Source organism: Bos taurus, chromosome 22, assembly GCF_002263795.3.
Source record: "Bos taurus isolate L1 Dominette 01449 registration number 42190680 breed Hereford chromosome 22, ARS-UCD2.0, whole genome shotgun sequence".
NCBI classification, from domain to species: domain Eukaryota; kingdom Metazoa; phylum Chordata; class Mammalia; order Artiodactyla; family Bovidae; genus Bos; species Bos taurus.
This window is the reverse complement of record NC_037349.1, coordinates 22,506,343-22,523,686: the sequence shown is the minus strand read 5'-3', so window position 1 is coordinate 22,523,686 and position 17,344 is coordinate 22,506,343. Positions and strand designations below refer to the sequence as shown.

Sequence of the window (17,344 nt, the reverse complement as noted above, 5' to 3'; positions counted from 1 at the left end):
TTCTGAGATCATCTAAAGTCCCTACCCCTTGAAAACAATCACCTTCAATATTTGTTAATGTGTAGGCTTACTGCCACACTTACACACTGTTCTTGGAATAAAAAATGGTACCACCACTTTGGAAAACAGTCTGGCACTTTCTTAAAAAGTAAAAAAAAAAAAAAAAAAAGCCCACGTACCATATGATATATTCATTTCATGCTTGGGTATTTACTCAGAGAAATAAAAGCATATATCCAGATAAAGACTTGAACATAAATACTCAGAATAGTGTTATATGTAAGAGGCAAAAACTGGAAACAATTTAAATGTCCATTAACAGGTGCGTGAATAAACACATTGTGATATAAACACAACGGAGTTCTCCTCAGCAATAAATAACAGACTATTAAAACACCAAACAACATGGATGAATTTCAAAATAATTATGCTGAGTGAAAGAAATTCTGGAAAGTATAAATGAACTTAGAGAAAGAAGATAAGTTTACTGAATCTAGATTTGGGCGGCAAGGAGGGGCACAGAGGGTCGGAAGGAATAAAATACAGGAAGACACAAAGAACCCCTTGAGGGTGATGAATCTCTTCATTATCTCCATTGTGATGATGGTTTCATAGGTGTATACAGAGGTCAAAATTCAACAATATAAATAAGTGAATTTATCATATGGCAATTGTTTCAGTTTGTTAGGGCTGTTATAACTAAATACCATAAACTGATTTAAACAACAGAAATTTATTTTTTGATAGTTCTGAAAGCTAAAAGTTCATGATCATGGTGTCAGTAGGGCTAGTTTCTTCTGAGGTCTGAGAAGGAGAATCTGTTTTGTGACTCTCCACTACCTTCTGTGGCTTGCTGGCAAACACTGGTGTCTCTTGGCTTGTAGAGCCTCACCCTAATCTCTGCCTTTGTTTTCATTGAGTGCTCTCCTCATGGGCATGGATGTCCAAATTTCTCCATTTTATAGGACTCAGTCGTTTTGGATTAGAGGTCCACCCTACTCCAGCATAACTAATCTTAACTAATAACATCTGCAATTATCTTATTTCCAAAGAAAGTCACTTTCTGAGGTCCTGGATTAGAACTTCAGCATACGAGAAGAGACACAATGCAATTCATACAAGAAATTATAACTGAATAAAGCTGTTTAGAAAAAAAAAAAAAAAAAACTTACCAAACCAGTTAAACTCAAATTCAACCATCAATTTTATGTAAGAGTTGAACTTTTCCCATTTTTTTTCTAAAATTAAGTCACCTCTAAAGTGGCACCCCACTCCAGTACTCTTGCCTAGAGAATCCAATGGGCAGAGGAGCCTGGTAGGCTGCAGTCCATGGGGTCTCGAAGAGTCAGACACGACTGAGCAACTTCACTTTCACTTTTCACTTTTTCAATGGCAACCCACTCCAGTACGCTTGCCTGAAGAATCCCAGGGACGGGGGAGCCTGGTGGGCCGTCATCTATGGGGTCGCACAGAGTCGGACACGACTGAAGCGACTTAGCAGCAAAGTGTGGACATGGTGCTCATCCTGTCTCTCTCTCTAGTTTAGACTACTCCATGTTGTGGGCTGATTCAGTTCTTTTTTTTTTCTCTCCCTTCACTTTTAACTCATGAAATCTCTCAGGAACCTTCTTTCTTGGAATGTACTGAGACATCATGTGGCCTTTACCTAGTAAGAAGACATCATTTATATATCAAAACCACCCATTTTCTCTTATCAGTTCCGATACAAAGTGGTACTGTAATCAACATGGTCATATACACAAAAAAAGATACTGGCACTCGACAGCATTTTTCTTCATTCAGTTATAAGGATGCCATTCAATGATTCAGAATATGCTTATATTGACAGGAATTTTTCAGATCATTACTAGAATGCGAACAAGTAAAATTTTCTTACAGCAACCTAGTGGACTCCTGAGAGTATAACCACAAAATTCTGGGAAGCCTGAGGATCCCAGTCAAAGTTATATTACTATTAATACTAGAGAAAGATTCCTGATCTAAAAATCAGAGACAGATTTTAGGCTTAAGTGTGCCTATTAACCAGCAGTGTGACCTTGGACAAGGATTTAAATCTACCCAAACTTCCCAGATGCACTGAAGTACGTGGAAATGTTAACATTCTTAAGACATGAGCTTCCTCATCTGTGAAATGAAAAGGTTGAGCTAAGTTATCTCTAAGGTTCTTTTCAGCCTTCAATCCTATGGTACTCGCTGAACAGAACTTCAATATAGGTTCAATTCAAGTGACCAGCCTAAGTCACCACTTATATATCACATGTCTCTCTGCGGCTTTTTCATCTTCCAAAGTCACAAAACTCAAAAGCTAAGGCCCTTTTCCAAAAGACAGTGTATGGTACAAGGTTTGGGCTAGATACAGACTCAAGGGTACAATGTGAATCAAATTTCAGAGAATAATGATTTCAACAGATGATTAGCCTGGTAGGCAAGTACTCAGTTATCCATGAAAATGAAATACAGGCAATCCTTTACTCGGAAGAAACTGTTAACATGCTCAGAGATGTAAAATGTGAGCATCTTTATTATAAAATGAAGTGCAGTCAAAAATGCAGACAAACTTGACAGAGGAAGGTATTGAATGAAGTGGAGGGAAATTCCAAGAGCTTCTGTATTTCTGCAGGATATGTATATGACTTCTGTGTCTCCTTTGCCTGATGATCTTTCTTTTATAGCCTGGTAGACCCCTAGGACTAAAAGTAAATGTAGATACTAAATTTATGGTAATGGGGCACTGAATTCCCGTGCAGTTTTCCTATGAGGAAATATTCTGAACTTTTTTAAAGTCTTATGGTTACTGAAAAAAAAAAAGGATATTAATGAAAGCAGGAGTAAAAGCTGCTGTGGGGGCAGCTGACGGTCACCTCTCCCTACTTTAAGTCTCTGGGATCTTTCGGAAGGCAACAGAGTGATGGTAATGAGGTTAGCCATCCCCCAAGAACAGTTTTAAGAGGAAGTGAGAGCAGAATACAGCCAATATTTTATAATATCAGTCATGTCTGACTCTTTGCAACCTTATGGACTGTAGCCTGCAAGGTTCCTCTGTCCATGGGATTTTCCAGGCAAGAGTAGTGGAGTGGGTTACCATTTCATCCTCCAGGGGATCTTCCCAACTCAGGGATTAAACCTGCACCTTTTGCGTCTCCTGCATTCTTTACCACTGAGTCACCTAGCAGGAAGCATAAGAAGAGAGGAGAATATGGCCAATATTTTATAATGACCATAAATGGAATATAACCCTTAAAAAATGTGAATCACTATATTGTGTATCTGTAGCATAGACTATTACACATCAACTATGCTTCAATTAAAATAATTTATAATAGAAAAAGAGGAAGTGAGAATTGGAAAGCCCTAACAGATGTATTATAGTGTATTTTGTTTGCTATAACGATGGCCTTGTCCTTGCTGTATGACCCTGAGTCAGTCATGTCCAGACTGACTGTCCATAGGAAGAAAATCTATGAAAAACCTAGACAGTGTATTAAAAAGCAGAGACAGCACTTTGTCGACAAAGGTCCGTATTGCCAAAGCTATGGTTTTACCAGTAGTCATGTATGAATGTGAGAGTTGGAGCATGAAGAAGGCTGAGCGATGAGAATTGATGCTTTTGAACTGTGGTGTTGGACAAGACTCTTGAGAGTCCCTAGGACAGCAAAGAGACTAAAGCAGTCAATCCTAAAGGAAATCAATCCTGAATGTTCATTGGAAGGGCTGATGCTGAAGCTCCAATACTCTGGCCACCTGATGCAAAGAACCAACTTATTGGAAAAGACCCTGATGCTGGGAAAGATTGAAGGCAAGAGAAGGAGCAACAAAGGATGAGATGGTTAGATGGCATCACTGACTCAATGGACATGAGTTTGAGTGAACTCAGGGAGACAGTGAGAGAGAGGGAAGCCTGGCATGCTGCAGTTCATGGTGTCGCAAAGAGTCAGATATGACACAGAGACTGAACAAGAGTAACAACATACTTTAGGAACATAAACATTTTTTAATCCTCACAAGCCCCACCATATAGATGCAAAGACTAAGAGAATTTAAATAACTTGTTCAAATCCACACAGCTATGCTGTGCTGGAATATAAACCTTGGTAACATCCCCCATCCCTGGGATTCTCCAGGCAAGAACACTGGAGTGGGTTGCCATTTCCCTCTCCAATGCATGAAAGTGAAAAGTGAAAGTGAAGTCACTCAGTTGTGTCTGACTCTTAGCAACCCCATGGACTGCAGCCCACCAGGCTCCGCTGTCCATGGGATTTTCCAGGCAAGAGTACTGGAGTGGGGTGCCGTTGCCTTCTCCCAACATAAATAAAAGGCCCTAACTTGTAACTTGGAGAAGGCAATGGCAACCCACTCCAATCCTCTTGCCTGGAAAATCCCATGGACGGAGGAGCCTGGTAGGCTGTAGTAGTCCATGGGGTTGCTAAGAGTCGGACACGACTGAGCGACTTCACTTTCACTTTTCACTTTCATGCATTGGAGAGGGAAATGGCAACCTACTCCAGTATTCTTGCCTGGAGAATCCCAGGGACAGGGGAGTCTGGTGGGCTGCCATCTATGGGGTCTCACAGAGTCGGACACGACTGAAGCGACTTAGCAGCAACAGCAGCAGCAGCAACTTGTAACTATTACAGTATATTGCCTCTTTAGTAGGTGTATTACCTGGTACAGAGTAAGTACTTAATTTATTACTTTATATTATCTATTATCGTACAGGCAAAAGAGAAATCAGAATGGAGAGCAAATAATTGAAAACAAGTATATAAACTAAAATCTTTACAAGAGCCAAAAACCAAAATAAACCTTTATTTATTAGTAAGGTCTGCCTAAACATAAATAGCAATGGAAATAGAGAAAAACTGAATATATTAAACTGATGCTTCAAACTATAGTTTATGCATCCATAGTTCAATAACCAAAATGGGCATTTCTAATGAGTAAGTTTACTACAACATCTGCTGTAGCAAATAACTGATAAGGCCTTATTTCTCACCAACAGAAGATTGGTAGAATTACACAGCCATAAAGCATTACAGTTTCAAAGACATTTTAATAATATGAAGAAAAAGCTCATGATCTAATTTGCCCTAATTATATAAAGACATTAATTTATTAATTGAGTCAATTCATCCATTCAAAAAATGTTTACTTAGTACCTATTACACGCTGAGTGCTGGGCTAGGAGATGGCCATCTGGTTTCTGCCTTCAACCAGTATATAGTCTAGCTTTATAGAGTAAGCTTTGTCAATGTCCTGGCACAATCCCTATGTAAGACTTAGTTTTCTTATGTGTAAAATAAGGAGATTGGGCTAGATGACTGACAAGGGCTACCCAGCAATTAAATTAAGTGGAAATGGGATTCTTGACTCAGTTAGGCAAAAAGACATTATGTGATGTATGTGCAAGGTTATAGCAGGACTAAAATTGCAAAAGTGCCCTAAACTTAGGAATGCGAGCTGTTTAGAGCAATGAACCATCTTGATTTGTTCCAGACTGAGGGATTTCTCAGATGTGAAACTTCAGGACTAAAACCTCCAATGTCCTAGGAAAACCAAGATAGTCGAATGCCTTAGTTTCATGTCAAATTATTAACATAATTGCTGAAGTTACATTAATAATTAGTAAAATGATTTTGCTAAAACAATATAAATTATTACAGAAACCTTAATGAATACCTTTTCTGTGTTGAAATGATTTCATATGCAGTACAAAACTGAAGGAACAGAAACTATGGACACGCAGTAAACTCATTCAGTTGTCAAAATTTTTTAGAGAAATAATACGTTTGGTGTGCAAGTGAACAATGATCACAACAATCACATGAGTTTTACAGTCACTACCCTCTAAAAGCTTGGTGATGATTCCTTTAAAACTATAATCTTAATTCAGAGGCTGTATAAAACACTGGCCATCAGAGAGAGACCACACTATCTCTCTCTTATTGAAATACATATTTACTATTAAGATACATTAATATAATATTTAGTACATATTATATTAATATTTCATATATTACATAAATAATAATATTTTACTCAGAGAGACATTTCTTTGTTATTATTATTTTTTACTGAAGTTTTTGTTCAGTCGCTATGTCATGTATGATTCTTTATAACCTCATGGACTGTAGTACTCCAGGCTTCTCTATCTTCCACTATCTCCCAGAGTTTGCTCAAATTCAAGTCCACTTAGTTGGTGATGCTATCTAACCATATAGTTGACTTACAATGCGGTGTTAATTTCTGCTGTACAGCAAATTGATCCAACTTCATGAAAATGAAAGTGAAAGTCCGTCAGTCGTGTCCGACTCCTTGCAACCCCATGGACTATACAGTCCATGAGATTCTCTGGGCCAGAATACTGGAGTGGGTAGCCTTTCCCTTCTCCAGGGGATCTTCCCAACCCAGGAATCAAACTGGAATCTCCTGCATTGCAGGCGAATTCTTTACCAACTGAGCTATCAAAGAAGCCCTCAATTTTATCTATATATGTAATATACTTTTTAATATTCTTTTCCATTATGGCTTATCACAGGGTTTTGCACATAACTCCCTGTGTTATACAGTAGGACATTGTTTATACCACATCTTCTTTATCTTTTCGTCTGTTGATGAGCACCTGGGTTGTTTCCATGTTTTGGCTATTGTAAATAGTGCTGCTATGAATATAGGAATGCATGTAACTTTTTGAGTTATTGTTTTGTCTAAATACACATCCAGGCATAGGACTATTGGATCATATGGCAAGTCTATTTTTAGTTTTTTGAGGAACCTCCATACTGTTTTCCATAGTGGCTTTCTCAGCTTATATTCCCACCAACAGTGTAGGAAGCTTTTCTTTTCTTCACAACCTCTCCAGTATTTGTTATTTGTAGACATTTTAATGAAAACCAGAATGTGTCACTGGTGTGAGGTGGTGTCTCATAGTTTTGACTTGCATTTCTCTAGTAACTAGAGATGCTGAGCAACTTTTCATGTGCCTATTGGCCATCTGTATGTCTTCTTTGGGAATATGTCTGTTCAGGTCTTCTTCCTATTTTTCAATTGGGTTATTTGTCTTGTTGTTGAGTTGTATCAGATGTTTGTAAATTTTGGAAATTAACCCCTTGGAGAGAGATATATTTTCAGCTTGTAAAGGTTATGGCTTAAAATGGCATATTATAATTTCATTCTTAAAGTACAGATGTCCTTTAAAAGATTATTCTAATATGATTACCTTCTAAAGATTCCATCTTTCTTTTTTCTGTTCTTTTACCACATATACCAGTACAATTAAGCTAATACCAATTATAATGTTTCTTCAAACTGAAGCTAAAGAATCTCAAGGGGATGGTGAGGGATCCCAGAGGAATTTGCAGTGTTTCAACAGGGCCAACTCCAGGGGCACGAACGCCTCCCTACATCAACAGTAAGACCTGGCTCTCTTGGGAACTCTGGGGCCCTTCTATCAATTTCCATTCTCCTCCAAAGCCTCCGAGGTCTTCCAGAATGTAAGAAATAAATAAATGTTTACTAATAAATTTAGGATACCAGTAATGGGTGAGCTCAGTAGGAGTAATTTAGATAGATTGAGAATTCTACAAAAGAAACAAATGAGTTTGGTTTAGTTATCCTTGTCTGTTGACTATTTCCTCTTTATTCATTCCAGTGACAAGAGGTTTTTAAATGTCAGTTGATAAAATAATCCTGACACCCCTTTGCAGAGCTACAAAATGGCAGTTCCTAAAATTTGGACCCATTAACTATTTAGGCAATTCATCACATTTCCAATGACTGCGTCAAACTTCTGATTCCTTTATAAATGCTCTTTCTATATCTGTTTTCCTCTGTCCCACAGCCATCTTTCCAACAAACAGCAATCCTGGTCTTCTGCACCAACCAGGCTCCCTTCCCACCTCTGGCACATATCTTTCTTCCTAATGATAATGCTTCTTCTGTCAGGAGCCAAATATACGCAGTGGTCAAGGGGAAATAGGCAGAGCTTCTTTTCTCATTCTTGCTTTGGGGAAGAAGGAAAGTAGTTTAAATAAATGATATGGGGGTTTAAAAAGAAACGAATAGTGGAGGGACAGTCTGTTTCTCTCATTGGAGCTAATAGTGCTTTTAAAATACTCTGTCACCTGTGTCAGCTCTGTAAAATAATCATGCCACTTGTCTGACCTAATGACCTAATGAGGACCTAAATAGTCCTCACTACTGGGCTAGTAATGCCTAATGCTTCTTTGTGCTGAAAGCTTACTTCAGTTCAGTTTAGTTGCAGTTGTGTCCAACTCTTTGTGACCCCATGGACTGCAGTACACCAGGCCTCCCTGTCCATCACCAATTCACGGAGTTTACTCAAACTCATGTCCACTGAGTCAGTGATGCCATCCAACCATCTCATCCTCTGTGTCCCCTTCTCCTCCCACCTTCAATCTTTCTCAGCATCAAGGTCTTTTCAAATGAGTCCATTCTTCACATCAGGTGGCCAAGTATTGGAGTTTCAGCTTCAGCATCAGTCCTTCCAATGAATATTCAGGGCTGATTTCCTTTAGGATGGACTGGTTGGATCTCCTTGCAGTCCAAGGGACTCTCAAGAGTCTTCTCCAACACCACAGTTCAAAAGCATCCATTCTTTTGTGCTCAGCTTTCATTATGATCAAAGTCTCACATCCATACAAGACCACTGGAAAAACCATAGCTTTGACTAGATGGACCTTTGTTGGCAAAGTAGTGTCTCTGTTTTTTAATAAGCTATCTAGGTTGGTCATAACTTTTCTTCCAAGGAGCAAGTGTCTTTTAATTTCATGGCTGCAGCCACCATCTGCAGTGATTTTGGAGCCCCCCAAAATAAAGTCTGACACTGTTTCCACTGTTTCCCCATCTATTTCCCATGAAGTGATGGGACCAGATGCTATGATCTTAATTTTCTGAATGTTGAGTTTTAAGCCAACTTTTTCACTCTCCTCTTTCACTTTCATCAAGAAGCTCTTTAGTTCTTCTTCACTTTCTGCCATAAGGGGGGGTGTCATCTGCATATCTGAGGTTATTGATATTTCTCCTGGCAATCTTGATTCCAGCTTGTGCTTCCTGACTAGACACCAAGAACTGCACCAAGCATTTTACAAGCTTATTCTTACTTAACCAGCACAACACCTTGGGATAGGTACTGCTATTATCCCCACTTTATAGGCAAGGAAACTAAGGTTTAAAGAGGTAAAGTGACTTATCCCAGAGGGAAACAGTTCATAACTTGCAGTGCTGGGGTTTAAAGCAGTGTCAGCCTAGTTTCAAAGCTCATACGCTGGTATCTAACTTGATTTCTTAGCTGGGCTTCACACCAGTCTCATGAAGCCTCTTCCAAAACCTGGAGGCTGTTAGTGATCTTGCCTCCTAGTAACAGTAATTCCTGCTGCTGCTGCTGCTGCTAAGTCGCTTCAGTTGTGTCCGACTCTGTGCGACCCCATTGACGGAAGCCCACCAGGCTCCCCCGCCCCTGGGATTCTCCAGGCAAGAACACTGGATCGGGTTGCCATTTCCTTCTCCAATGCATGAAAGTGAAAAGTGAAAAGGAAGTCGCTCAGTCGTGTTCGACTCTTAGCGACCCCATGGACTACAGCCTACCAGGCTCCTCCATCCATGGGATTTTCCAGGCAAGAGTACTGGAGTGGGGTGCCATTGCCTTCTCCACAGTAATTCCTAACCACCATTAATTGCTTCAACTGCTCCCCAGGACTTACCTCTGTCAAACTCCACTGTGCAAAGTACAACATTGTTTCCCTTCCTCTCCCAGAAAGACAGTTTGAAAAACCTAAAGGAGACTTCCCAGACTCGATGGACGTGAGTCTGAGTGAACTCCGGGAGTCGGTGATGGACAAGGAGGCCTGGCGTGCTTGATTCATGGGGTCGGAAAGAGTTGGACACGACTGAGCAACTGAACTGAACTGAACTGAAGAAACCTGTGTTGAGTCTTTCCCTTATCATTCAAGTTCTGTGTTTCTGCTAAATGCCCACCTCCTTTCAGACAAGCTACTTCCAAGCTACATGTAATCAGCATGAGAAAATTTGAGTCTTGGGAAAAGTTCTAGATTCACCTTACTTTGAAAGTTTTAAAATCTTTTCTAGCCAGCACTCTCCCATTCTATTTGCAATGGGCTTTTTTGTATAGCTGTCCTTCTACACTTCATTTTACCTGTTTCCCTAAATCAAAATATCTTCTTTCCCTCGAGCTTTTAAGGCACAGTACGACCTACTGATATCTTTATGACAGTTTCAGGACAAAAGAAGTAAATGGACATTTAAGACCATCAAATATTTATCAGGCATCTATGAAAGACATCAAGGAATGCTATAGGAATCAAGATAAAACATTACTATTATTAAATGCATACCATATTTTCAAGGAATTTGAAAGATGATACTATAATAATGAATTTATTCTTCCAAATTCCACGGAAGTTCTAAACTTGGACATCACAAAGAAATGTCATATTCTCTTGCCAGAAGCCACTTGGCACTGAGGGGTTAATAGTGCTCTAGCTTAAATCAGTAACAAGTACTAAGGGCTTCTCTGAAGTCTGGTTGCAAGGTGCCCACTTAGAGGATGAAATTCAGGTTCATGTTCAGTTTCCAAAAACCCGTTTCCACCTTGCTCTCTGACACCCTCCACTTCAAAGAGACTGCATTCTCAATCCTTCGCTTATTTGAACACAACTTTCACACCTAAACAGAGAGCTGTAATTACGAAGTTTCAGAAACGTTTTCTGAAAGCGTCCCTAAATATAAGAAGCTGTTTCACCATCCATCTAAGTGTCATAATAGTCTCTTTCTGCGGCAAGGACACAGACCAGTTCCATGTGCATGTAAGTCCAGGTGTGTACACACAGCCCAAGAAATCTCCATTAATTTTAAGAGGAAGGGTCAGGTTTCACACCGAGACCTAGCTGTCTCCTGGGTTGAATTTGTCTGCTTCTCAGTCCCAGAAGCCCAAGTTCTATGTTGCGCAGAAATCTGGCTCCATTGTGCCTAGGTGGCCTGGTAGAAAGGGTTTTTTTTTTTCCCCTTTTTTTTGGGTACCTTTTCTGCTAAGAAACGGCAATGTGCTTTGCCTGCCTAACCCAGCCGCAGCCTGTCGTTCCCTAGACAAAAAGCGGTGGCCCGTTGCTCCCCGCAGCGGCCGCGGCCGCGACTCAGGGAGGCCGAGCCAGCCGAGACCCACGGCTTTACGCTTTTGTTGGGCCGGCTACAGATGGTGCCCCAGCACCGGGCTGAGTCGGGGTGGTGTGGGGGGGCAGGAGGACCAGAGGAGGAGGCCAGGAAGGGGGTCGGGCGGGAGGGGAGGAGACCGTGGAGCAGCCAATGGGAGTGCAGCCCATCAGCTGACCGCTTTTGCTTACACCAGGTGCACGCCGGCTGCGGGGAGCACAAAGCGGGGCGCACCGAGGGCGCCGGCAGCTAGCCGGCGAGCTAAGCGAGGCCCGTGCGCCCGCGCCTGCAGCGCCCTCCGGGCGGGGAGAGGGGCCGCCGGCGTCAGCGCGGGCAGCAGCATCCGCGCGGTGGCATCCCTAGGCGCCCCGGACGCCCTCCTTTGGACCTGGACACTCGCTGCCCCGCTGTCAGCATCCCGCTTCTATCCTTTATCCCAATCCTGCCTGCCTCTGCCCGGCCCCCGAGAGCCGGATTGAGCCCAGGCCCGCACAGCAGCTGTTGCTCGTGCTACTGCCTCGCTTCGCGTCTTGGTGCTCTGCCGCGAGCCCCCTAAGGAGCCAGTGCCTGTGGGTTTGGAGGGAGGTGCCGCTCAGCCGGTCCTCCTCCTTCTCGTCTTCCTCCTGCTGCCGCCTCCGGTGCCTGGTCAGTGCGCACCCCGACACCCCTGCCAGCCGGGCCTCGGGGTAAGTGCGCTCGCTCAGCCGGGCAGTGGCGGGAGACGTAGGCGGCAGCGAGGGGAAGTCAAGGCAAACTTCGTGGCTTGGAGGGCCCGAGAAAGGTCTGGGGAACCGTGGGACAAGATCGCGGGCCTAAGAGGTACGAGGGGGCGCGGCTCATGAAGCTGGGGAAAATGACGGATCCGGGGGAGCGGGAATCTAGTAACCTCCTTACGGGGGGGAAAAAATCACTGGGGTCGGGGAGAACGGTAATTCGGAAGGAAGGCCGAACAGAAATGAGCAAAAGGCAGTAACAGGAGGCGAACCCGTTAGATTCCCGGGACCGAAGGCGGGGAGGGTGATGCCCATGGATCCGGAAGAAGGAGGGCTGCTGGAATCTGAACTGAGGAATGCAGCCCGGAGTCGGAGGGAGCCCGGGGAGTTGGAAAAAGGGCTAAGAAAACGGGAAAGAAGGTGGCAAGCTGTGGAAAGAGAAGAGAGAGAGGATGTCTTGGCGGTGGCCTTTTCGGCCAAAGGGTAAGGGGCGTAATTCACAAAGCACTTGAGTGTACTGAAGTGAAAGCATTCGAAAGAATCAACTCAGCTGTCGCGCGGTCTAAGTGGGGAAAGACCTCACCCTGCGTCGCGTTTTGAGTGCAGAAAGGGTGGCAGCCTCCGGAGGTTTGCCAGGGATGCAGAAATGTCTGGGAAACTCTGTCCGCTCCAGGCACGGAGCCGGTGCTGGTTCCCGGCTAGGCTGGGGTGGATAACGAGCAAAGTTTGCCAGCGGGTGTCTTTTGTGCTGCGTTGGAGAGGGGTGTGGGTAGCCGCCGACTCGGCACTTCCCAGGGACCGGCAGTGACTGCCTTCACCGAGGGGAGCCCCAGCCTGGTAGGCCCAGCTAGGGTGGAAAGATCGAGTAGCTGGAGGGGCTCGGCACACCCGGGACTGGTGGGAAAACCCGTCCCAGGATGGTTGTAAGGAAGCCGGCCTGGATACTGGCACTGGGAGATTGGGCGGTAGTACCGCCTTCGGGAGAGAGATGGGGACCTTGCCTGCTGAGTTCACCTCTGTAACCATAGCGCCTGGAACTGAATTAATGAATTACCGGGGTGTGAAGGTTTTGAGGGATTCATTCAACTCTCGAATCCCACAGGCCAAGAGTTGAAGAAAATAGACCCTTCTCTAAATCGCACACCACTATTAGCATCTTCATTCCCAGACCCAGATAATAAAGAAAATAGAATTCATTGAGGGGACAGGTATTGCTGACTTGAGAGCTTTTTGCCTGTAGGATATTTGGGAAACACAGTATATTGTTTTGTTTTGCAATTTGCTCTGCCACCATGGCCTCAAAAGCATTAACACTACTCGGATATGCCGATTATTTTTGAAAGCCAGCACTAGAGGACTGGAAAGTTCAGGAAGGTACTTTGATCAGTGTAAGTCTACAGTTAAAAAGTGGTGTTGTTGGCTCTGGGGCCATGTGTGTCCCTAAGTCTCTGATTTGCATGCAAATGTGAGCAAATCCTGGCAGATGTCTGGCCTCATCCATTCACATGAAGGAATTTGAAAAGACAAGGAGTCTTTAGTTAACAATAGACCTTAAGAAAATGGAATAAAGGCTCAGTGAGTTTTTCTCTTTGGGAATTCCAAGGCTTGCTGACACTTTTATTCAAGAGCCAAAATCTCTGAGTGTGATTGTACTGAAAGCTCCAAGTACTGCTTGATCTTTACCTGGCTGTGTGTTTTTTGCAATATTTAAGCTGGATGTTCTGAGCTAGTGAGGAAAAGTGTTAAATGAAGCAGAAGGTAACTTAATTCCACTTCTGGTGGTTTGAAGTAATTTCTGAATTGACCCCTCAACTTTTATTTAGAGTTTCTTCTCTTTTCCTTTTAGTAATCCCACTTCCTGCTCGCATAGGCTCTCCATCCTCAGGGATATACAATATAGTTGAAGAGAATTGTAGATGGCTGACAGGAAGATCTCACTAGAAGATCTTCATAGTCCTGTCAAAATCAATTCAGTAACAGGCACCAAACTTGTAGAAGTGCAGGAGATGAAACCATCACACTCCTGGTCACCTGAGGGCCTTCAGGGCCACAGGACAGAACAGTGAATAGGGAGGCACTCATGCAATGGACCCCCAAACAGAGAAATGTCTGCCTTGTCTAAGAGTAGCTAGCAGACCACTGCACTGCTGACTTCCTGGCACTGATCAACTGCTGAACAAAAGGCAGGCAGTGTGGTCTGCACATGAGTCCCAGGGATCATACCTACTTACAAGCCAACCAGTGGCCTCATCTTTTCTCAGCCTCAGTCACTGTTGAAGGGAAGAAGAACCTATTCACTGAAAAGCATTTGCCCCTGTATTCTATATATTCACTGAAAAGGACATTAAAATACAAGTTAAAAAAAAGAGAGAGAGAGAGAGACAATATTGTTTTGAAGTTCAGTGGGGTGGGAGGGGTTTAGGGGATGGGTAACAGATGTTAGTTTGCTATTTTACCTGTTTTCTTAAGTTATTTTTGCTGGTTCAGTGACTTTTTTTAAACACATAACGCTGTACTTTCCCAGAAGGGTAAAACTGAACTGAGTCAAATTTAAGTAAGAAAAGGTTATAGCCAAGATTACATTTTTCTGTCTCTGAGCTATCTAGAAGTCAGAAAGTTACAAATCATTATAATAAACTCTTATGTGACTTAAACTTGGGATTCTGTCTTTACTATGGACTTGAAGGGTACCTATAAAATGTAGTTGGCATTTCTAAACTAGGCAATAAGCCATTTTATTGTAAAGTTATCATCTAGATATTTTCGAAACAAATGTGGTAACTTTAAAATGACCAAAGTCTCACCTTTTGTGAGAATTTCTTTGGCTGTTATCCTGGCTGTGTGAGATCTTTGTTCCACAAGTCTAATGAAAGGGAAAATTAGGGCCTATTCCTTGGTAAATAAAAGTAATAAAGTACCTATTATTAGAAAGTATCACTCTGCTAAATAAAATCTTAGACCAGATCCAACTGCATACTCTGGTTCTAAACAGTAACATAGGTACTTTTGCACAGTGTCTGTAATTCCCAAAAAGCCAGGAGAAACACAACCACTGATTTTCTCTGGTTCGAACCTGTTAAAGCTAGCTTTTTGACCTGAACTGTTAGAACAATTAGCACATATTCTAAAGCAGTTATACTCATGGGAATGAACCCAGTAGGTACTAAAGAAAATCTGCCTTTACAGAATTATACTGCTACTTCCCAAGCCAGTTGGGTGTGATTTTAAATAATCAGAATGGTAGACCTTTTTATGCCACCATAAACAAACCATAAACCATAAGTAAAATGTGGTAAATTATAGGACCTGGATGTCATTTTTTACTAGACTTTCATAATACTTTCTTATAATTTATTTTTAAGCTACTAAATAATAGTTTTTTGAATGATTCACTTGAGCACTAATGTAAGGTTGCTCAAATATTGTATTTAACTTTTCAAAATTATTATGCAGAACATCTATTTTGGGTTAAGGCAATCTGGAGATAAAGCAAATTCTATTTCAGAATCATAATCATATTTTGGTTTCTGGGAACAATGGAAGTATCTTTAACTCATGAATAGAGTTTTGATTAATATTTTATTCAGGATGAAATTATAATTATATAGATAAAGTCCGAAAAACATGTATTCTCTCTTGTTTTGGCTCAAAGTGCAGAATAGAGACCAAAGTTAAACCCTATATGTAAAATTCAGTACTTTAGTGACCAAGGGAATCATTCGTTCTATAAGTCTTAAATAAAATTTGCTTTTTAAATTTTCTTGTTTTATCATAGTACTATTTGCCTACTTGCTTCTCTTGTAGCTCAGCTGGTAAAGAATCTACCTGCAATGCAGGAGATCCTGGTTCGATTCCTGGGTCAGGAAGATCTGCTGGAGAAGGGATAAGCTACCCACTCTAGTATTCTTAGGCTTCCCTGATGGCTCAGCTGGTAAAGAATCTGCCCACAATGCGGGAGACCTGGGTTCGATCCCTGGCTTGGGAAGATGCCCTGGAAAAGGAAACAGCTACCCACTCCAGTAACCTCGCCTAGAGAATTCCACAGACTGTATAGTCCATGGGGTCACAAAAATTTGGACACGACTGACTTTCTTTCACTCACATTTGCCTACTTTATGGATCCATCACTGGATGTAGTATCCAAGTCTCAAAACAGACAAATGCATAATAAATTGTTTACTGGCATTACAATTATAATATATGATACAATCATATAGTATATATTTTCAGACTTTATGGACACCCTTGGGCTCCCTGGTGGCTCAGTGGTAAAGAACTCACCTGCTAATGCAGGAGATGTGGGTTTAATTCCTGAGTCTAGAAGATCCCCTGGAGTAGGAAATGCCAAGCCCTGCCTGGGAAATCCCATGGACAGAGGAACCTGGCGGGCTATAGTCCAGCCTACAGTCCATGGGGTTGCAAAAGAGTCAGACATGACTTAGAGACTAAACAATGCCATGCCAACAGAAGTGCTAAGCATTTTATTCAATAAATAAAATTTATTCCATTTTATGTTCAGAATTTTTTTTTAAAGAAACAATATGCAGGCTTATATATTATTATTATTTTTTACTTTTTGAATATTTTCAAAAGGTCTAACAAAAGTAGAATGTTATTAGCAGTTTTATCAGTTATCTGGTTGGTAACTCAGCTTTCTAATCATAACCAGGTGATCTTAGATCAGTTTCTTTACCCCACAAACCCTCAGTTTCCTCATTTGTATCTGAGCAGGTAAGGTGGATAGGGCTGGAAGGACTGACTGCCCTAATAAGTAAGATGGCTAAAAGGTCTGTGGGAGTTGTGCCCTCAGTACCACAGCTAGCATAAACATTTAACTTGGATGGGACCCTTACACTTAATACACTGAAAATCATCCTGAGATGCAAAGGAACTTGCCTTAAACTTGCACTGATACATTACGGGAGGTCTGTCAACTTTGACTTGGGGGTACCCTCCAAAAATACTGCTGGCTTTATTTATGACATTTAGTTTCAAAAACTGAGGTGTGAAAACTGCTTTTACAGTGGCTTATTGCCTTCCATTTACACTCTTCATCGCTCAGGGGTTGAAATGTTATTTGAAAGCTCTGATTAATATAAATGACTGGTAATTTTCTGACCCAGGCCATCCTCACTCACATCTATTATACGACTGGCAGACATGTGGACTCCACAGCTGCCCCCTCATTTGTGTGTGAAACAGACACACTGGTGGCAGGGGTTTTGTGGCAAATACTATGTAGACCTGGGGGTAAAGGACGATTGTGTAAAGTTTGAGGAATACATAGATTAATCTGTTGTCCGTTTCTGGAGCCATCATTTCATTCATGGGAGGACAGTCATTCTACAGTGAGATCCAGAAAGAGGCAACTGCAAGCCTTTGATTAACAAAGATTTTTAAGGGAGGCATTTCCAACAATGCTTAAC

The 17,344-nt window shown here is 42.0% G+C and overlaps 1 protein-coding gene and 1 long non-coding RNA gene across 4 annotated transcripts in view; one reads left to right on the top strand and one right to left on the bottom strand.

Annotated features, from left to right (window-relative positions):
* The window catches only part of LOC104975528 (uncharacterized), a 196,520-nt gene that overhangs the window by 69,446 nt on the left and 109,730 nt on the right, over window positions 1-17,344 (bottom strand). The gene's annotated exons all lie outside the window — the stretch shown is intronic.
* Window positions 11,419-17,344, top strand: part of LRRN1 (leucine rich repeat neuronal 1) — a 43,397-nt gene continuing 37,471 nt past the window's right edge. For 2 of the 3 annotated variants that reach the window (XR_814472.4, XM_005222668.5), the window contains exon 1: window positions 11,419-11,891. The gene's annotated coding sequence lies outside the window, so the exon portion shown is untranslated. The other variant, XM_005222669.5, reaches the window with a different exon arrangement.